Genomic DNA, 20,269 nt, shown 5'->3' with positions numbered 1-20,269 from the left:
AGTGAATGGAAATAGTATTACGTCTCAACATTTTACCATCTCCCCATACACAAAAGAGTAAAATACAAAAAACCTTGGCAAGTCAATCCGTTTCTAACTCACCCAACCAAAACAAAAAGTATCCGCATGAAAAGTAGACAAGACTACGCCAGTAATCACTACAATCCAAAATCCGTAACAAGCTCGGTTGTATTCATATCCCTACGACGCGTCTTTTGTTTTTCAACTGTAAAAGTCGCTACTATTTTGCAAGACAAAGTAATTACTACTTGATATATTTTATAAACCAAAGTAAATACTACTCGGTGTGTGGTTTGAGATTAACATATTACATTTGAGTATACCAGATTTGAATGCCTGACCAACGTAGTTGAGAATTCATTTCTTACAATCAAACGCCGGTTTTACATTGAAAGGTATCATACTGTAAACATAAGGATTGACACATTGATTTGATATATGAGATTTTGTAATGCTCGACCACGACTTGATTATTAAATTATTCACGATAATTAGACCCGATGTTGCGGTAAAGGTTATTAGAAAATATCACTTTTGGCATCGAGTACCAGTCGAAGTGGGTGAACAATAACACCGAAAATGATAAATGCGTTTCGTGCTACTATTGATACAAGTTCATTTCTATCAGGTGAAATAAACGCCATCACAAAACTCAGAGCATACAAAGGTCTTGATTGATATGAATTTCGATTTGTGTCTTATGATACCAGCAAGCATTTTAGAAATATTATGATTCGTTAAACCAAAGTCGTATGTCCGATTATTAATTGATTGGAAACTTGATCACGTACCTCGATCATTACAGAAGATTATAACGCCATTGTCCGACAATCTTTTACAAAAGGATCGAAACCAAGTAACCCAAAGTCGTTGTCGTCGCATAAACAATTTGTACGACGTTTGATAAATGTACCCTATACTTTGGTGTACTAGAAATATTTGTAAAACACACTCTGGTAAAGAAATCGAAAAGATATCCTACACCTAAATCTGATAAAACCATTTTGCACTTTTTGTGTGTTAGTAGTATCCATTTGAATTTTTCCATTTCCTCTCGTCAAAGTAGATGTAATCATAGTCGCTAAAGAACTTACTTGGATGTGTTTGAATTCTAGACATAGTTATGATTTACTCAACGCAAGACCCAAGAACAACCGTAGTTAACAACCGTGCACACATATCCAAAATATCGCACACTCCGCTATTCCTAAAGTACAAACACCCGATACAAAATATTACTTGTTGTGTTGTTGCGGCATCATCTTCACAATATCACCATTTTGTTTGTGTCAATTAGTTACTTTGTATGTTACCCCACAACTCTTACAAAAGTACGAAGGATATTAACATCGCACTAAGTAATTAACTTTACTCGATATTCTCGCATTACAAAACTAAAGAATGGTTGGTTAGACTCTACAAACTGTTTCGATATCACAAGACCTTTATTGTCTGAGCGGGTGTTCATGTATCTTAATAATCAAATAGTTCAACACAGAACTAGTACTAACAGAAACATCATAGAGTTGTTTACACAAAAGTTTGTATATGCGCACAGTATGCGAATACCATGTGTAAGTCCAGCACAATTGCGGTATCCATCCTAGTTTAGTTAACACAAATTTATTACAACGGGGCCACGTAAACTTTCGTGAAAGAAAAGCATACTCACTCCCAGAGGGTTATGTCAATGCCATAGCAGTACCCCAACAACAAAGTACATATGTTTTCTAGTCACGGTCCTTACATCTTTCACATAGATCAATCTACTTTGCTAACGAAAAGTGCTGAGTCATCACATGATTGCCCTCACAACAAAACAGCTAGAAGATATTATCATACAAAAATATTCCTAACCCTTTGCGCACCAGTGACAAATCATACAACAAACATTTTTTTGTGAGTCGAATTGTTGTTCAGTGTCAAGTCTACCTGTTGAAACGTACATTAAAACAACACAGTCACAATTCAATTAAAACCACGAATCTATTTTCATTTCGTCACATATAGAAAAATAAATTTTCTTTCCCCAACACATACTTGTAACCAATCGCTTTCATTAAACACACAACTCCATAAAAGTATTTACTTTCTACAAGATAGACATTTCGATGTAGTCAAGAAATATTTTTATTAATCAAAATCATCGATTTCTGTTTACGGCGTTAGTGTGTGCATGTCATACATGTGGGTCCGTATTAAAATGAACACGACACGACTGACTGTAAGGAGATAGAAGTCTATCGCATAGATTTACATGTGGTCTTCGCTACGGTTTCAAAAAACGAATCATCTCTTTTGCATTGATCTAGACCGAACAAGTTAGTTAATGGCCATGATTGTGTTTGTCATATGCGAATGATAGGGTTTCTGTCAAATCTACATACAACAATCTTCTGACGATCATAATAGCAATTTCATTTTCCACCCCTTCACAATTGTACAACTCGATAACTACGTTTAACAAGACCAATCACACTACCAGCGTTGAACACAAGATACCTACCCAAGTAAAAATATCATTCTGGTTGGACAACTGACGTTTACCTGTGTAAAATTATCATTTTCACTTGGAGGTCCACCGTTACCTAACTAAAATACCATTGTCCTTTGGGGATTTATCGTTTACCCAGTGTAACAATCCCTTTTTCACTTGGAAATCTATTTTTGGTCTGAATAACAAACCCCTTTTCACTTGGAAATCTATTTTTTCTCTTGGTAATAAACCTTTTTCACTTGGAAATATATTTTTTCTCTTGGTAACAAACCTTTTTCACTTGGAAATATATTTTTTCTCTGGGTAACAAACCTTTTTCACTTGGAAATATATTTTTTCTCTTGGTAAAAACCTTTTTCACTTGGAAATATATTTTTTCTCTGAGTAACAAATCTTTTTCACTTGAGAATATATTTTTTCTCTGGGTAACAAACCTTTTTCTCTGAGTAACAAACCTTTTTCACTTGGGAATATATTTTTTCTCTGGGTAACAAACCTTTTTCCCTGAGCAACAAACCATTTTCACTTGGTGGTCCGTCGTTTACCCGAATAAAAATATCATTTTCCTTTGGAGATCCGGCGTTTACCCAGTGTAACAATACATTTTCACTTGGAAAAATACTTTTACCTAGAGTAACTAATCATTTTCTCCTGGGTAACAAACCCTTTTCGTCTGGAAACTATCATTTAACTGAGTACCAAAACCGTTTTCACTTGGAAATACATTTTTTCCCTGGGTAACAATACCATTTTCGTTTTGAAAACTGACAACCACACCGGCCAATTTGATATTTTTGTATATTGTTACAACGGACAGTGACAAAATATACACCAACAACGACTCCGATACATTTGTGTAATCGCATACTCACTTGCTCTGGCGCATCCCATCAAAATCGACGGTTAGCCACACAGACACACAAACACAATAACAATGCGCTATTTCGATATGACTGCGATGTCCGGGTTCGTGCTTTAGATTTTCCAGAACCAATCCGTCTAAAGTTGTAATCCCCCCACCTTTGTTACCTGGTTGATACACGGATAACAATCTTCGGAAAATGTAGAAACGCATACTACCCATCGTGCTAATGACTCCGGATTACTTGTGATTAATTTCCTTGCTCACCCTATACAGATTATACGTACAGCGATATGTAGCGGTAATCGGGTTGGTCAATACATATCGCCCCATTCGGTATGGAATTACAAACCCAATACAGGTCAGTTCATAACCGGATCCGGATATTCAATGCAAAGCGATAAAACAGAACCAATGACCAAATGTAATTAAACATGTAGATTCACAACCCTTGATTTTTTTCGTGAAAATTGACAATACATATCGAATATATTTTACGATGGTTCAACCCTACCAAGTATTCACGTAAATGTGGTTTATGACATTACATACAATGTATCAGTGTATCAATGTTGGGTGTTTATGCACACATCGGTATGACCCATAGACAACATCATCATACCCTCCAGGACTTCGTTATTGCATCGTGAGGTCAATAAAATCAATCGGTGGCATAGACGACAGAAGGCTTGGCGATCCAATGTAAAATTCAGACAAACAAACGGATATATTTGTCCATCTTGGTTATTCACTCAACTACCATTGGTGCTCTCGATACAGCGAACGGTACAGTATGCAACGCATATCATTAGAGTGATATATCCACAGGTAAATATGGCCACAATAATTATATCGAGATTTAACCCAGATTACTATCCGTTCACTGATTCACTCGATGGTTTTAGCAACTTGTAACAACACAAGATAGATACGACTGGAATTACTAATATTCATAATGTTTATGATAAGTGTCGTTACCGATCGTTCACTAAGTCGATATGAATATTCGAAAAATCGGATATCACTACTCTCAATACCAGTGATTCGGTTTAAGTTTAAAATCGATTTGATAATGTAATCCAAGGTGTGTTTTTGTGGGATCTGCTAACCTTTACGAGAGAGTGCTGTCTCTTTGACACATGAAAAAATTATTATCATCCACACCTTGCGTGCATCGATTTGTCGGCGTCGTACAATTATTGTGGCCAGGCCCCATATTTACCTGTGGATATATCACTCTAATGATATGCGTTGCATACTGTACCGTTAGCTGTATCGAGAGCACCAATGGTAGTTGAGTGAATAACCAAGATGGACAAATATATCCGTTTGTTTGTCTGAATTTTACATTGGATCGCCAAGCCTTCTGTCGTCTATGCCACCGATTGATTTTATTGACCTCACGATGCAATAACGAAGTCCTGGAGGGTATGATGATGTTGTCTATGGGTCATACCGATGTGTGCATAAACACCCAACATTGATACACTGATACATTGTATGTAATGTCATAAACCACATTTACGTGAATACTTGGTAGGGTTGAACCATCGTAAAATATATTCGATATGTATTGTCAATTTTCACGAAAAAAATCAAGGGTTGTGAATCTACATGTTTAATTACATTTGGTCATTGGTTCTGTTTTATCGCTTTGCATTGAATATCCGGATCCGGTTATGAACTGACCTGTATTGGGTTTGTAATTCCATACCGAATGGGGCGATATGTATTGACCAACCCGATTACCGCTACATATCGCTGTACGTATAATCTGTATAGGGTGAGCAAGGAAATTAATCACAAGTAATCCGGAGTCATTAGCACGATGGGTAGTATGCGTTTCTACATTTTCCGAAGATTGTTATCCGTGTATCAACCAGGTAACAAAGGTGGGGGGATTACAACTTTAGACGGATTGGTTCTGGAAAATCTAAAGCACGAACCCGGACATCGCAGTCATATCGAAATAGCGCATTGTTATTGTGTTTGTGTGTCTGTGTGGCTAACCGTCGATTTTGATGGGATGCGCCAGAGCAAGTGAGTATGCGATTACACAAATGTATCGGAGTCGTTGTTGGTGTATATTTTGTCACTGTCCGTTGTAACAATATACAAAAATATCAAATTGGCCGGTGTGGTTGTCAGTTTTCAAAACGAAAATGGTATTGTTACCCAGGGAAAAAATGTATTTCCAAGTGAAAACGGTATTGGTACTCAGTTAAATGATAGTTTCCAGACGAAAAGGGTTTGTTACCCAGGAGAAAATGATTAGTTACTCTAGGTAAAAGTATTTTTCCAAGTGAAAATGTATTGTTACACTGGGTAAACGCCGGATCTCCAAAGGAAAATGATATTTTTATTCGGGTAAACGACGGACCACCAAGTGAAAATGGTTTGTTGCTCAGGGAAAAAGGTTTGTTACCCAGAGAAAAAATATATTCCCAAGTGAAAAAGGTTTGTTACTCAGAGAAAAAGGTTTGTTACCCAGAGAAAAAATATATTCTCAAGTGAAAAAGGTTTGTTACTCAGAGAAAAAATATATTTCCAAGTGAAAAAGGTTTTTACCAAGAGAAAAAATATATTTCCAAGTGAAAAAGGTTTGTTACCCAGAGAAAAAATATATTTCCAAGTGAAAAAGGTTTATTACCAAGAGAAAAAATAGATTTCCAAGTGAAAAGGGGTTTGTTATTCAGACCAAAAATAGATTTCCAAGTGAAAAAGGGATTGTTACACTGGGTAAACGATAAATCCCCAAAGGACAATGGTATTTTAGTTAGGTAACGGTGGACCTCCAAGTGAAAATGATAATTTTACACAGGTAAACGTCAGTTGTCCAACCAGAATGATATTTTTACTTGGGTAGGTATCTTGTGTTCAACGCTGGTAGTGTGATTGGTCTTGTTAAACGTAGTTATCGAGTTGTACAATTGTGAAGGGGTGGAAAATGAAATTGCTATTATGATCGTCAGAAGATTGTTGTATGTAGATTTGACAGTAACCCTATCATTCGCATATGACAAACACAATCATGGCCATTAACTAACTTGTTCGGTCTAGATCAATGCAAAAGAGATGATTCGTTTTTTGAAACCGTAGCGAAGACCACACGTAAATCTATGCGATAGACTTCTATCTCCTTACAGTCAGTCGTGTCGTGTTCATTTTAATACGGACCCACATGTATGACATGCACACACTAACGCCGTAAACAGAAATCGATGATTTTGATTAATAAAAATATTTCTTGACTACATCGAAATGTCTATCTTGTAGAAAGTAAATACTTTTATGGAGTTGTGTGTTTAATGAAAGCGATTGGTTACAAGTATGTGTTGGGGAAAGAAAATTTATTTTTCTATATGTGACGAAATGAAAATAGATTCGTGGTTTTAATTGAATTGTGACTGTGTTGTTTTAATGTACGTTTCAACAGGTAGACTTGACACTGAACAACAATTCGACTCACAAAAAAATGTTTGTTGTATGATTTGTCACTGGTGCGCAAAGGGTTAGGAATATTTTTGTATGATAATATCTTCTAGCTGTTTTGTTGTGAGGGCAATCATGTGATGACTCAGCACTTTTCGTTAGCAAAGTAGATTGATCTATGTGAAAGATGTAAGGACCGTGACTAGAAAACATATGTACTTTGTTGTTGGGGTACTGCTATGGCATTGACATAACCCTCTGGGAGTGAGTATGCTTTTCTTTCACGAAAGTTTACGTGGCCCCGTTGTAATAAATTTGTGTTAACTAAACTAGGATGGATACCGCAATTGTGCTGGACTTACACATGGTATTCGCATACTGTGCGCATATACAAACTTTTGTGTAAACAACTCTATGATGTTTCTGTTAGTACTAGTTCTGTGTTGAACTATTTGATTATTAAGATACATGAACACCCGCTCAGACAATAAAGGTCTTGTGATATCGAAACAGTTTGTAGAGTCTAACCAACCATTCTTTAGTTTTGTAATGCGAGAATATCGAGTAAAGTTAATTACTTAGTGCGATGTTAATATCCTTCGTACTTTTGTAAGAGTTGTGGAGTAACATACAAAGTAACTAATTGACACAAACAAAATGGTGATATTGTGAAGATGATGCCGCAACAACACAACAAGTAATATTTTGTATCGGGTGTTTGTACTTTAGGAATAGCGGAGTGTGCGATATTTTGGATATGTGTGCACGGTTGTTAACTACGGTTGTTCTTGGGTCTTGCGTTGAGTAAATCATAACTATGTCTAGAATTCAAACACATCCAAGTAAGTTCTTTAGCGACTATGATTACATCTACTTTGACGAGAGGAAATGGAAAAATTCAAATGGATACTACTAACACACAAAAAGTGCAAAATGGTTTTATCAGATTTAGGTGTAGGATATCTTTTCGATTTCTTTACCAGAGTGTGTTTTACAAATATTTCTAGTACACCAAAGTATAGGGTACATTTATCAAACGTCGTACAAATTGTTTATGCGACGACAACGACTTTGGGTTACTTGGTTTCGATCCTTTTGTAAAAGATTGTCGGACAATGGCGTTATAATCTTCTGTAATGATCGAGGTACGTGATCAAGTTTCCAATCAATTAATAATCGGACATACGACTTTGGTTTAACGAATCATAATATTTCTAAAATGCTTGCTGGTATCATAAGACACAAATCGAAATTCATATCAATCAAGACCTTTGTATGCTCTGAGTTTTGTGATGGCGTTTATTTCACCTGATAGAAATGAACTTGTATCAATAGTAGCACGAAACGCATTTATCATTTTCGGTGTTATTGTTCACCCACTTCGACTGGTACTCGATGCCAAAAGTGATATTTTCTAATAACCTTTACCACAACATCGGGTCTAATTATCGTGAATAATTTAATAATCAAGTCGTGGTCGAGCATTACAAAATCTCATATATCAAATCAATGTGTCAATCCTTATGTTTACAGTATGATACCTTTCAATGTAAAACCGGCGTTTGATTGTAAGAAATGAATTCTCAACTACGTTGGTCAGGCATTCAAATCTGGTATACTCAAATGTAATATGTTAATCTCAAACCACACACCGAGTAGTATTTACTTTGGTTTATAAAATATATCAAGTAGTAATTACTTTGTCTTGCAAAATAGTAACGACTTTTACAGTTGAAAAACAAAAGACGCGTCGTAGGGATATGAATACAACCGAGCTTGTTACGGATTTTGGATTGTAGTGATTACTGGCGTAGTCTTGTCTACTTTTCATGCGGATACTTTTTGTTTTGGTTGGGTGAGTTAGAAACGGATTGACTTGCCAAGGTTTTTTGTATTTTACTCTTTTGTGTATGGGGAGATGGTAAAATGTTGAGACGTAATACTATTTCCATTCACTCGATTACAACAAAAAATAACCTGATAGTTTGTTCAAGGTTTCGACAAATAGATTGAAATATTCCGATTTACGATTTAACTCATCGCGTCACAAGTCGATCGCGGTATGCACAAGTGGTTGTCAAGTTAGAAATATTTACAACAGGTGCTATTTCATTGATTGATTCTATTGTGTGTAGTAACACATTAAAATATCGCGATAGTATTTACTGAAACTGATAAACGGAAAACTCAGTCGTGAATAGAGTTGTAAGTTTCAAGGATTGTTTCAAAGTATGATCTTGAAATGTGACTGGATCAAAGTTGGTAGTCATGTTTGTCAAAGTCTAAATATTTCATTCTGGATTATCTGGATTTACCTTTAGTACATCCCGCGAATGGATTCCGATGCGGTACTATAACATTTTTGATAATAATGACTCAAGGATTTTCAATCAACAATACTGGAATTTTTTGGTAATGCTAGAGTTGTCAAATGATTAGTTGCGTGTTTTTGTTAAGTGTTTGATTTCGAGTTAATAAAGACAATAACTGTGTAATGCACATACTTGTGATTCTTGATTCTTGTAGAGTTATAGTTGGTATTGATTCTATAAGTGCGAAAACAGTGGCGCGGAATGTGCGAATAATACGATGCGGCTGAAAGTCGGCGTCAGTGATATTCGGGTCACGTCCGATTCAACAAAAACGCGTTAAGGGATTTGTCAAAGGATTAGAGTTGTACCGATTTAAAACATTCAGATACGAATCGACTTGATTTGTGTAGTGAGTTTCATTTCAAGTTGATAAACTAACACATTGATTGAATATTTTCATGGATCTTATCACGCAACTAAAGTCAGCCACTATTCTGGAGGTGTGAAACATATAGCGATCGCGGGCGAGTGACAAATTGTTGGTTTTCGAATCACCGTCTGCGACGGCTCTGCGACAAACTTATTACCGAAATATTACCTTGTGAGCGGGTATGAGGGATTGCTATATGTCTGAAGCATTATCCGGTGAGTGTTCGTTGGATTTTAAAATTAAATAAGCGTTCACTTCACAAAGGATTAGGGTTAGAGCGGAAATAAGTGACAATTTGTCGCTATTCAAGTTACCGCGGTCTGTTATTCGTTACTTGTTAAATCTTACCAGCAAAATCAAGTTCTGTGACAAACTGATTACTAAAATTTCAGCGCGTGAGCGAGCCAACACGAGTTTTCAATACGACATGCGAGAGATACCTATACTTGAAAGTACGACGTGCGAGCGCACGCATAAGAACACATGGCGAATCACCACCACAACCTATACCTGTAACGTTATCATGTCGCCGCGTCCATAAGAATAACGATATATCATTGTCGTCCAAAATATTACTTATAATTCCTACCTTTGTAACACCAAACCACGAGAGATGACTATTCTGATGTGTTATCTTGTGAGTGGTCGTAGGATTTTTACAAATATTTCACACCTTTTTTCGAAGTGATAGTATGTGAACGCGGCTATTGTTGGTATTTGAATCGCCGGCTACGCCGGCTCTGTGTTAAACTAATTACTAAAGTAACACCATGCGACTGATTCCTAGATTTGGTAAACTATTTCGCACTGACTGGAATAGTGTAATATTCGATAGTAGCACGCGGTTGGCCGTGAAACAATTCAGCGCGCAGGTCATTCGAAATATAGGTCGCACGCACTGCTTAATCCTCTTGCAAGCCACGTTTCCGTTTGTGCGGTTATTGTTGGTGACTCGTACATATTCAACACCGCGCGAGAGATGCCTGAAAGTGCGAATCACGACCGCATCCATAAGAACACATGGCGAATCACCACAGATCCCGTAAGAATACACGACAGGCGAATCACCGCCACAGCCTATACGCGAAAGTACGACGTGCGAGAGATGCCTATACCCGAAAGGGCGATATGCCGACGCAACCATAAGAACACATGGCGAATCACCAACACAGCCTATACGCGAATGTACGACATGCGAGAGATGCCTGAAAGTACGAATCACGACCGCACCCATAAGAACACATGGTGAATCAGTAGAGACCGTGTAATAATACACGACGATATACACATTAACAAAGGTTCATTCACATGACTATTTACTTGATACATATTCAACACGAAGTACGACATACCAACAACGAAGCCGCTTGCGACCCCACCCATAATACATAAGAGCCGCTTGTCACCCCCGTCATAAGACACAATAGCCGCATGCCACCTCCGCCATAAGACAAAACAGCCGCTTGCCACCCCCGGTTTTCAGGCACCTCACCACCCCGCCCATAAGAGATAAGGGTCACCTCACCACCCCCGCCATAAGACACAATGGCACCTCACCACCCCCGCCATAAGAGATAAGGGTCACCTCACCACCCCCGGTTTTCAGGCACCTCACCACCCCGCCCATAAGAGATAAGGGTCACCTCACCACCCCCGCCATAAGACACAATGGCACCTCACCACCCCCGCCATAAGAGATAAGGGTCACCTCACCACCCCCGGTTTTCAGGCACCTCACCACCCCGCTCATAAGAACCCCTGCCACCTCACGAGCGATCTACTATACTACTACTTCTGTATGTATTTAGCCTACTTCATATTTGTTAGTTAATTCAGGATAAATGGCCTATTAATCTGTCTTTCACGAAGCGAGCAAAATGTAATGACTTTGAGTCATCACTCATACCTCGAAAATTCAATTTGACTTGAACTGTGACGTGACTCGTGACTTGACTTGACTTGACTCGAGTCACCTCCAAAAACGAGTGACTTGACTTGACTCGAATCACCTTCGAAAATCGATTGACCTGACTTGACTCGAGTCAAAATAAAATGTGCAATGACTCGTGACTCGAAGGTAGTGACTTGATCCCAACACTGCTATATACTGCTGTAGTGAACATATTTAACTTCCCACCTACACATGGATTGTCGCATTTAGAAGGAGCATCGCAACGAACCTACGATCTCGTTACTCACGTTTCGCTTGCTCAAATTAGGCAACCAGCATGATTAGCACGAGAAAATGTGGCGTACACGACGGATCCCACGTAGTGAGTTCGAATAAGTGCTACCATGACGTCACGAATTTTCAGATGTGACGTAACAGTTGATTGGCATGTAGGGCTCTTTTGGAGTTGAAATGGAAAAAATAGGGCCAATATGGCTCTTCGGACAAAAAAGGTTCCCGATCCCTGCCCTAGGGTGTACGATACACCCGGTTGAAGAGCCCTGTTGTAGACGCAGACTCGACACGACGCCAATTGTTGTAACCGTTCCGTTATGTAGCAGACTGGTACAACCTAAGCATTTAGTTAGTTGATGGTCAACTAACCAACAGTTTTTCGTGTAGTTCTATAGTTCTAGTTGCAGATTTTGAAAAATTTAGTAGTTCTAGTTCTAGTTGCACATTTGAAAAAAAATATTAGTTGTCGAACAAATAGATAACGCGTGTCGTGGTTTTGGATTAATTGAGATACCGGTGTTCTGTCGAATGAGGTTTGTGCAGCCATGACTCGCTCAGAGCCATCACTGCTAACAGTGGCGTAGCTTTTAAGGGTAGGAATCTCTCCAATTTCAAACACGAAACCCCGTTCTTTTGAAATGACGATTCAATGTCTGATATTACCGATAAAATAAAAATTAATGTGTTGACTAGGAGAATGAAAACCAGTTCTGAACGGTTCTTAACCTTTTGATGACTTGGGAACCCCTACGTCACAGATGGCCAACTATTTTCTGAAAATGACAGGCGGGAAATACGTTGGCGAGGTCAAAAGTTTGGACTATATTCGGCGGTGTATTAATTTCTTATAATTTATAAACTGTAAGTAATGAATTATGTGGTTAACACAAGCTTTGGCAATTAAGAATTTAGAGTCAAAATATAAATATAATATTTATCCCACGTATAATTATTCAAAACAGTGTTAAACAAGAAACATTGCTAACCCTTTTTAATCACAATAACGTAGACACGTCCTTCTATTGAGACAACAAAATGTTGGGTCTGTTACAGCTTGCGTGGTCCCTATCCCGAGCGGTGTGTAGCTTGGTAAAATCGTCCTATTGTGTTGGTGATTTCGCTGTCTGGTTTTCCGAATTCGTCTTCTCGCATCCTCGGCCGAATGAGAGAGAGATATGGTAGGGTTACCATACGTCCTCTTTTAAAAGGATTTGTCCTCTTTTTTGAATTTTTTGAATGTGTCCTCGGAGGACGCTCTTTTGTCCTCTTTTTTGAGATTTAGTCCTCTTTTTTGAAAATTTAGGTCAGATTTAGAGCAATATGCCGTAAATTAGCACAGAAGTGACGCTCCGGCGGTTATTAAATATGGTAAGCCTATAAGATATCGCATTCTTTTTCGCCTGCAACATCGAGATGCTTTGACGACGGAGTTGCGATACGGCCCCACAAGGTCATCTAGTCTGCGCCCCCGTTTTTTTCTCCTCCATGCTATCCGTCATTGCTGAGCGCCTAGCAGGATAGCTGCGGATACCAATTTTCGGCCGGCCGGGGAACGAACCCACGACCTACCGCTCGAGAAGCCGAACGCATAACCATTACACTATCTCGCTCGAATGATTGCGTGGTTAATTGCTTATGTCATAATCCCGGCCTAAATTAATCCATGTTATATTGACTTTATTATGAATATAGATTGATTACGCCAGCGATCCGCTACCCCTGGCACGCGTGTCAAATGTGGCACGCAAGATTGTTTTTAATGACTCGCTAAATGATTTGATGTGCGTTATTTTAATCACGTTTCTTGCAAAAAGTGAAACAAAAGTTTTCAAAATGAAAAAAGCGCGAAGATGAATCCAAATTAATTCGTAAATCAACATGTCTTTTGGGAAAGATTATATTTTCTTCAAAATGTTCTCCTCACTTCCCACGTATGGTCCGTATATGGCCCGCGGGCCGTAAAATGCCGAGGTATGCCCTACACAGTGATACCCAACCGTTTTCATTTCGCGGATCCCTTTGTCGCAATTTGAGCCTAAATTGCCCCCCCCCTCTAGGAGAAATCAGTCCAATGGTTAAGAAAGTCGTTTTTTTCACCCACACACCTGTTGACGGGCGCTACAGAGTGTTTGTGTCAAGGAGGGCGGCAACAATACTCTGCCGACCTCCAGAAAACAATGGTTGGTGCCAATCAATGGTTGGTGCCAATCAACACAACTTTTGGAAGGCTTCGCTAACAATTCACACTAACATAAACACACGCGCTCACACACCCTTTCCGCAGCGAACTAAGTCCCGTATCACGCGATTCGTAGATCTGGCCTTGTCAGGTAACGGTGAATGCAAAACTTATTCATGTCTGTCGTCACACCGTGCACCAATCGCTAATATAACTGCTGTGAAAAATCAGTAGGCCTACATTCACTAGTCGCGTGAATGTTTTTATTCCTAAGTTCATGTAAGAATTTGGTCAATAATATTGGAACTTCTATCAGTCATATGTAGCATAAACGTGATCAGTTTTCCTGCAGGAGCTGATCGAAATGGTGTCTTTGAAAATTCAGGACACCCATGCCACACAGTGAAGACTATTATCGAAATTTCGGTTGGGTCCACATTACTTTGTTGAAGCATGTTGTTATTTCGTGACCTCAGGTAAAGATTGTCGCTAGGCTACTCGAAGGATTCCAAATTCGTACTTCTAGACTAGGTGATGTGTTTTCCTCTTCGGGTCGCATTTGCACCGCTATGCTCAGATTTCAAGGGCAGGACTATATTCGTAGCCGTTATTTCGGAGTCGCTCAGTCACATCGATATCGACGGTTTCGGTAAATATTTGTCGGTCATTTTGGATTTTGGAGAGTTATCCTTTATCACCGTCGATCTTTCTGGGAGCGCACTTTGCGGATTCGCAGATTTAGCGAAACGTTTATACGTCGTGATGTGTCCTAGCGCGGTTATACACGTGCCTAATGGTCCCGCATTAGCCGACTGCGCAACTCTAGACTAGACTAATGCATCCCTATTCCCTACGGCGCCAAGAGAGACTAAAAAAATACCGCTATTCATAATTGCAAATACAGTTTTACTTAATTCTGTAAATCAAGCGTATCTAATGCGTTATTTCATTCATTAGTAGTTTTTGAGTGACACTAAATCGCACGAAGCGCGGAAAGAAATCTTTCAGGTTGAATGAATTTGCCCAAAATAGTCTATTTATTGCTCGTTAAACAAAATTACTAAAGAATTGGAGGTATGGTCCCTCTCGCCCTCTGGCTAATGAATATAGCACAAAAAATTATAGATAATCACTTTACGTTTTGGCAACATTGCACCAGGTTTAGCATGCTTTCATCGCTCGGGTAGCTGTTCAGTAAAAATATTTGATAAATCCGTTACAATTCTAAAGCCAAATTCCCCCATAAAAATTACAAAGTTCCGTCTAAGGGTGGGGGGGATTCCCCACCCCCGGTTGAGAACCGCTGGCCTACGCTAATCTACAAGTCTTCGGGTAATACCTAATTTTCTGTGAGTTACAAAACAAAAGTCTAGCTACCACATGAGTGCATTGTGCAATGTACATATCATGTGTGTTGTAATCTGTAGGACAGTGAAAGCTACTCAGGCAGACTTGTACAAACCACCCGGTGGTCAACTACCTTACGGTTTTTCGAGTAGTTCTAGTTCTAGTTGCTGATTTTGAAAATTGCGTAGTTGTAGTTCTAGTTCTAGTTGCGGATTTTCAAAATTGACCAGTTCTAGTTCTAGCTGCGGATTTTGAAAATCGGGTAATTCTAGTCATAGTTATAGTTGCTAGTTTTAAAAATTGAGTAGGTCTAGTTCAAGTTCTAATTCTAATAGCGTTTTTAAAAATCGAGTATAGTTTGTACAAGTCTGGCATATGTAACCTTTATTGGGCCAGATATACATTTATACCAACACGAGACCAGAGTATTCTGGCGTTATCCCCATCAATCTTCTCATGTGTAGCATGAAATGCTATCGGGTATTTCTTGAGAATAGGTTAATATCTTTAGATAAATGCCTGGCGATTTGTCTGCGTTTAGGGTTTACCAGGGTTGCTGAGTTACCATATTTTGGAATCATTTTTACAAACCCTAAAAGTCAGTTCACTGGACTAGGAAACTACTTATTATCATATTTGTACTGGAAATCTTGTTGTGTTGACTAAAAACAATGTCATCTTTCCGACTCTACTCCTGAATTGCCCATCTCTTTAACGATACTAATGTCGGGTTGACTAAAAAAGGTCATTTTTTTAGTCCTAATCCCGAATGACCCGCTCGAACGTCCGCATTACAGATTCCGCGTCAGTTAGGGCGTCTTTAGTTCAGCCTGTCCATTGGCCTGGCTGCCAGAGAACGAATTTCAATGACGGAGGACATTCAGGCGTCCTCGGAGGACATTTTCGATTTCCTGAAAAAGTATGACATTGTCATATGGTAAAATGTTTTCAAAAGTCCAGATTTTTTCGGAGCCGAATTATCTTTGTGTCTGCGAAGTTCTCAATTCACATTTTACACCTTTTAGCAGCCTATTTATTATTAGGGTTGCATTTAAAACAAATGGTTGTTTGAAACACTTTGTTTAAAACAAATTTTATTCAGTGTTTTAAACAAAGGCCTTGAAAAATTGGTGTTTTTTTTCAGTTGTATATTTATGCCATAATTGTGTCAATACTTTCCAAAACATGTTGTATGAGCCTACGGACGATAACCATCCGATATAGCCGACGTATACGATATGGGATGGTTGGAAGTGCAACCCTCAAAAAAGTCGGTTCAACAGTTATAGTACGCAGATATTTCGTCAAATTTTAATTTATATTGTCGGAATCAGTGCGACTCTAGCTGTCGATTGTGACCAGTTTTATTAATTTTCAGCGCTCTGGCCGCCAGTTATAGCACTACCAATTATGCTGCTTTTAGATTGCTCAGCAATAAGTGTAACTGCTTGCCCGAGCGTAGCGACGGCTTTTGCGGGAGTTGCGTATCTATTAATAGATAACTAGGTTAGTTATCTATAATCTATCCGTAGGTTAGTAATCTATAGTCTGACACGGCCTTTACTTCTACTACTACTTCAGCATTGTGGCATATTGTAGCCTGACTCGTCACTAGTGCGTACATTAATATGTCTGTCTGTCTAAAATGTAGGGTGGGCGTTCTCATGAACCTGAACCATCTCTCCTAACCTGTCATATTCCAGTAAACTTGGTCGCCGCCGAACGGAATGGTTACGACCACACCGACATCCAATTTCAAACCATTGTATATATGGTAGAAAATGAATTTTATCGATAACGTTACGAGTTACGACTAAATAATCGCATTAGACTGCATGCCTCGAAAGTATCAGGGCCGTAACAGCACTTCGCCAGGCCCCCCACAAAACGTTGGTCTTGGGTCCCCCATATGTTGATGAACCGAACCAAGCCAAGCGAAAATTTTCTATAATTCATGATTCAATCGGTCAATATGATTGGGAATTGCATATATGTTGCTATCAATTTTTATCCTCTCTCTGCTCACGTAATCAGATTCACAGGTAGAGCTGAGTGAGGTGTGTTGGAAAAGGTAGGACCCTCAATATTATAATTTAACATCTTCGGGCGTATACCCGTTGGCAGGAACCAAACAGCACTTCGTCAGGTCCAAGAAAAAAAACTTGAGTCTTGGACTCCCATAGGGTGATAAACCTACCCCACATCATCTTGTTCGCTTTTGACATGAAATGAGTGGTACTGCCGAGTGAGCAGGCGCAAAGCGCGAAAATTTTCGAAAATTCATGATAAAATCGGTGAATAATATCGGGAATTGCAAATATATTGCTATCAACTTCTTGTTCTCTTTGCTCAGGTAATCAGATTTATCGGTAGAGCTGAGTGAAGTGTCTTGGAAACTGTAGGGCCCGTTGGTATAAATCCTTAACAGGATGTTATTTCGTGACCTCCTGTCTGCTATATAAAAAATATAGAATCGCCATAACGTAGGCTAGGAAACTAAAAGACGCACACGATTTCAAATTGGTATTTCTTCATTGGCATATAATTTTCCCGGCGGGATCGTATTTGTCTTGTGAGGTTCAGACCAGAGGTGGTCAGTAACGAAGTACTTCTACTTTTTCGAAGTACTCAAGTAGTTTTCCTCTACTTCTGGTACTTACTCAAGTAGATCTGATTTTTACTACTTCTACTTCATAATATTTGTGATCTACTTACTTACTTTTCGCTACTTTCAGTTTGTCAATGAGAAGTAGTTCAATCTTCCAATCGGGAAGATAGCCTGAGGAATTTCGGGGCTGTTTTCACGGAGTACCAACATTTAATTTCCATGAAAGTTAAGTAAAGCCCAGAATTTTCGTCGCGCTTCGCACGCAGTGGATACGGCGTTACCAGTATGATTTCACGAAAGTATCGATGAGTATAATTTGAGTAGCGATTTGGCGTGATTCCGTTCACACAGGGATATCTAGAACTAGATATCTAGATATCCCTGAGTTCACACCACATTGTCGCCATTCGCCCATATGAAATAATTCATCGCAGTATATATGGCTCATCATAGCGTTTAAAACTGATGTTTCGCAATCTAGCATTTACTTGTCATATCGAAATCTAGCATGTCCATGGCGCTTCCTAGCCTGGAAAAGTGGACTCTGACATTTTTTGTAAGTTTTAGAGCTGTTTCAGCATACCACCTTGGAAACTTTCTGGACTAAAGTCATGAAAAACGTGTTCCACTTTTAGAACTAGTATTTATGTTTCATTTTCAATTCCCAGTATCATATACTTTGTGTTATATTTAATATCAGTTCTTCTGTATGGATAGCATACATGTTGAAGTATAAAAGCACGTGTAGTAATGCCTTTAATTTACGAAATAAAGCTACAAAATATGGCATTTTACGGTCCACCATATTTTTTATTAACGTTTAGTAATCGCGCAAAGTGTTTACACCGTATACCATACAGCTTCTCCGTATTGCTCTTCGACTAAACTTGAGTAGCTTTCTTGACTACTTTGACCACCTCTGGTTCGGATTGCCAAGACAGTATTTTGTATATATAACAAAGTTTTCTGTCAGCATTAGGGCAGTCTTTTTCGGCCAAGGTTTTCTCGCTGCCGATCGTTCTGGCACACTTCTCGGAGTCGCATGTTACATGGCCTACTATATATGTCTTGGTGCGTCGTGGCGCGGTAATGGCCAACGCCGATATGCCCATTTCTATAAATCTTGCTTATTTTTTCTTGGGGGAAGAGTACCCAAAAATCTAGATAATTGGCAACTTGAAATCGCGCGGGACGCGAAAAATGTTTGAAAAAGTTGCATAAATTTTCAAAAAATACTCTATAATTTATGCTAATTCACGAAATAATTTTGGGCGCCCTTCGAGCTCGCCCCCCCCCAAATTGGCGGGTTTGGGGTGCGTCAGTTACGGGCCTGGATAGTATTGCGCTACCGGTGGTCCGCGGAGTGAGTATATGATGCCACAGTGACTCCTCATACCCACACAAAATGAGGTTCGGTGTAGCAGCTTCAAACTATATTTTAAACGTATTACAATTGCAGGTAAGACTGGCCAAGCCACGCATGTTATTATTCTGTCGGGATTCAAAAAGTATACATTTTATGTTGTATCGTATGGTCGCATGAATTAAGTCGTTTTAACCATGAAATACCATGAAATATCGAGTCATTCTCCGACCGCTGATATTTCCAGGCTGAGAAGCTGCTCAAAATGTTGGATGAGCCCTTTTCCGCGGTCAAGGACACGAAGGAAGTATTGCAAAAGTGGCGGAAAGGAATATCTATGGATATGGTTGTGAAGGTGCAAAGAGACTGCAAAGATGTGATACAGCAGTTCGGCTACATACCATTCGAAGACGAAAGGAAATTGAGAAACGCGACTATACCTTTCTTTGTGTAATTGTAATGGCTTGTCAAATTGCTTTCATCGCGGCTGCTATCCGTTAGCAGAGTCTAATTGACGCATTGGATCAGTGAGTCTCAAACGGGGTGCCTTTGGAATGCCAAAGGGTGTCGCAAGATAATGAGATATTGCAAGCATACGGCCTTTTTACTTTGGTTAGCTTGACCCCGTTATGTGCGGATATATAACCCGGTGACGCTGCGGTTCGCGTCAGTAAGGGTACTGTATACTGAGCCTTTACTTTAGGACAGTGGTTCCCAACCTTTTTCGACTCATGGCCCCCTTATCAAGCTCGACACAAATTTTCGCCCCCAGTATTTACCGATTCGAAAAAGAGAACGTATATATACGGGATATTTATTCAATTAACTCTGATCGCGGGTGCAGTGACTAAAAGAAGTCATTTATCCGAGTAGGTGCTCGGAAAATCGGTTTTCGCGTCTTCTTTCCGTTGAGTTGACCTTTCTTGGTCAACTTTCGCGTCATGTGAAGAATAAGCCGTCTTCACGTGCATATTTAATTAAATAGAGAGAGATATGTGGTACCGACGAGACACTGGGACCGAAAATACTTCTA

The sequence above is a fragment of the Botryllus schlosseri genome, chromosome 4, assembly GCF_051294905.1.
Source record: "Botryllus schlosseri isolate E-star chromosome 4, Bs_hap1, whole genome shotgun sequence".
NCBI classification, from domain to species: Eukaryota; Metazoa; Chordata; class Ascidiacea; order Stolidobranchia; family Styelidae; genus Botryllus; species Botryllus schlosseri.
Note: the sequence above shows the minus strand (reverse complement) of the source record.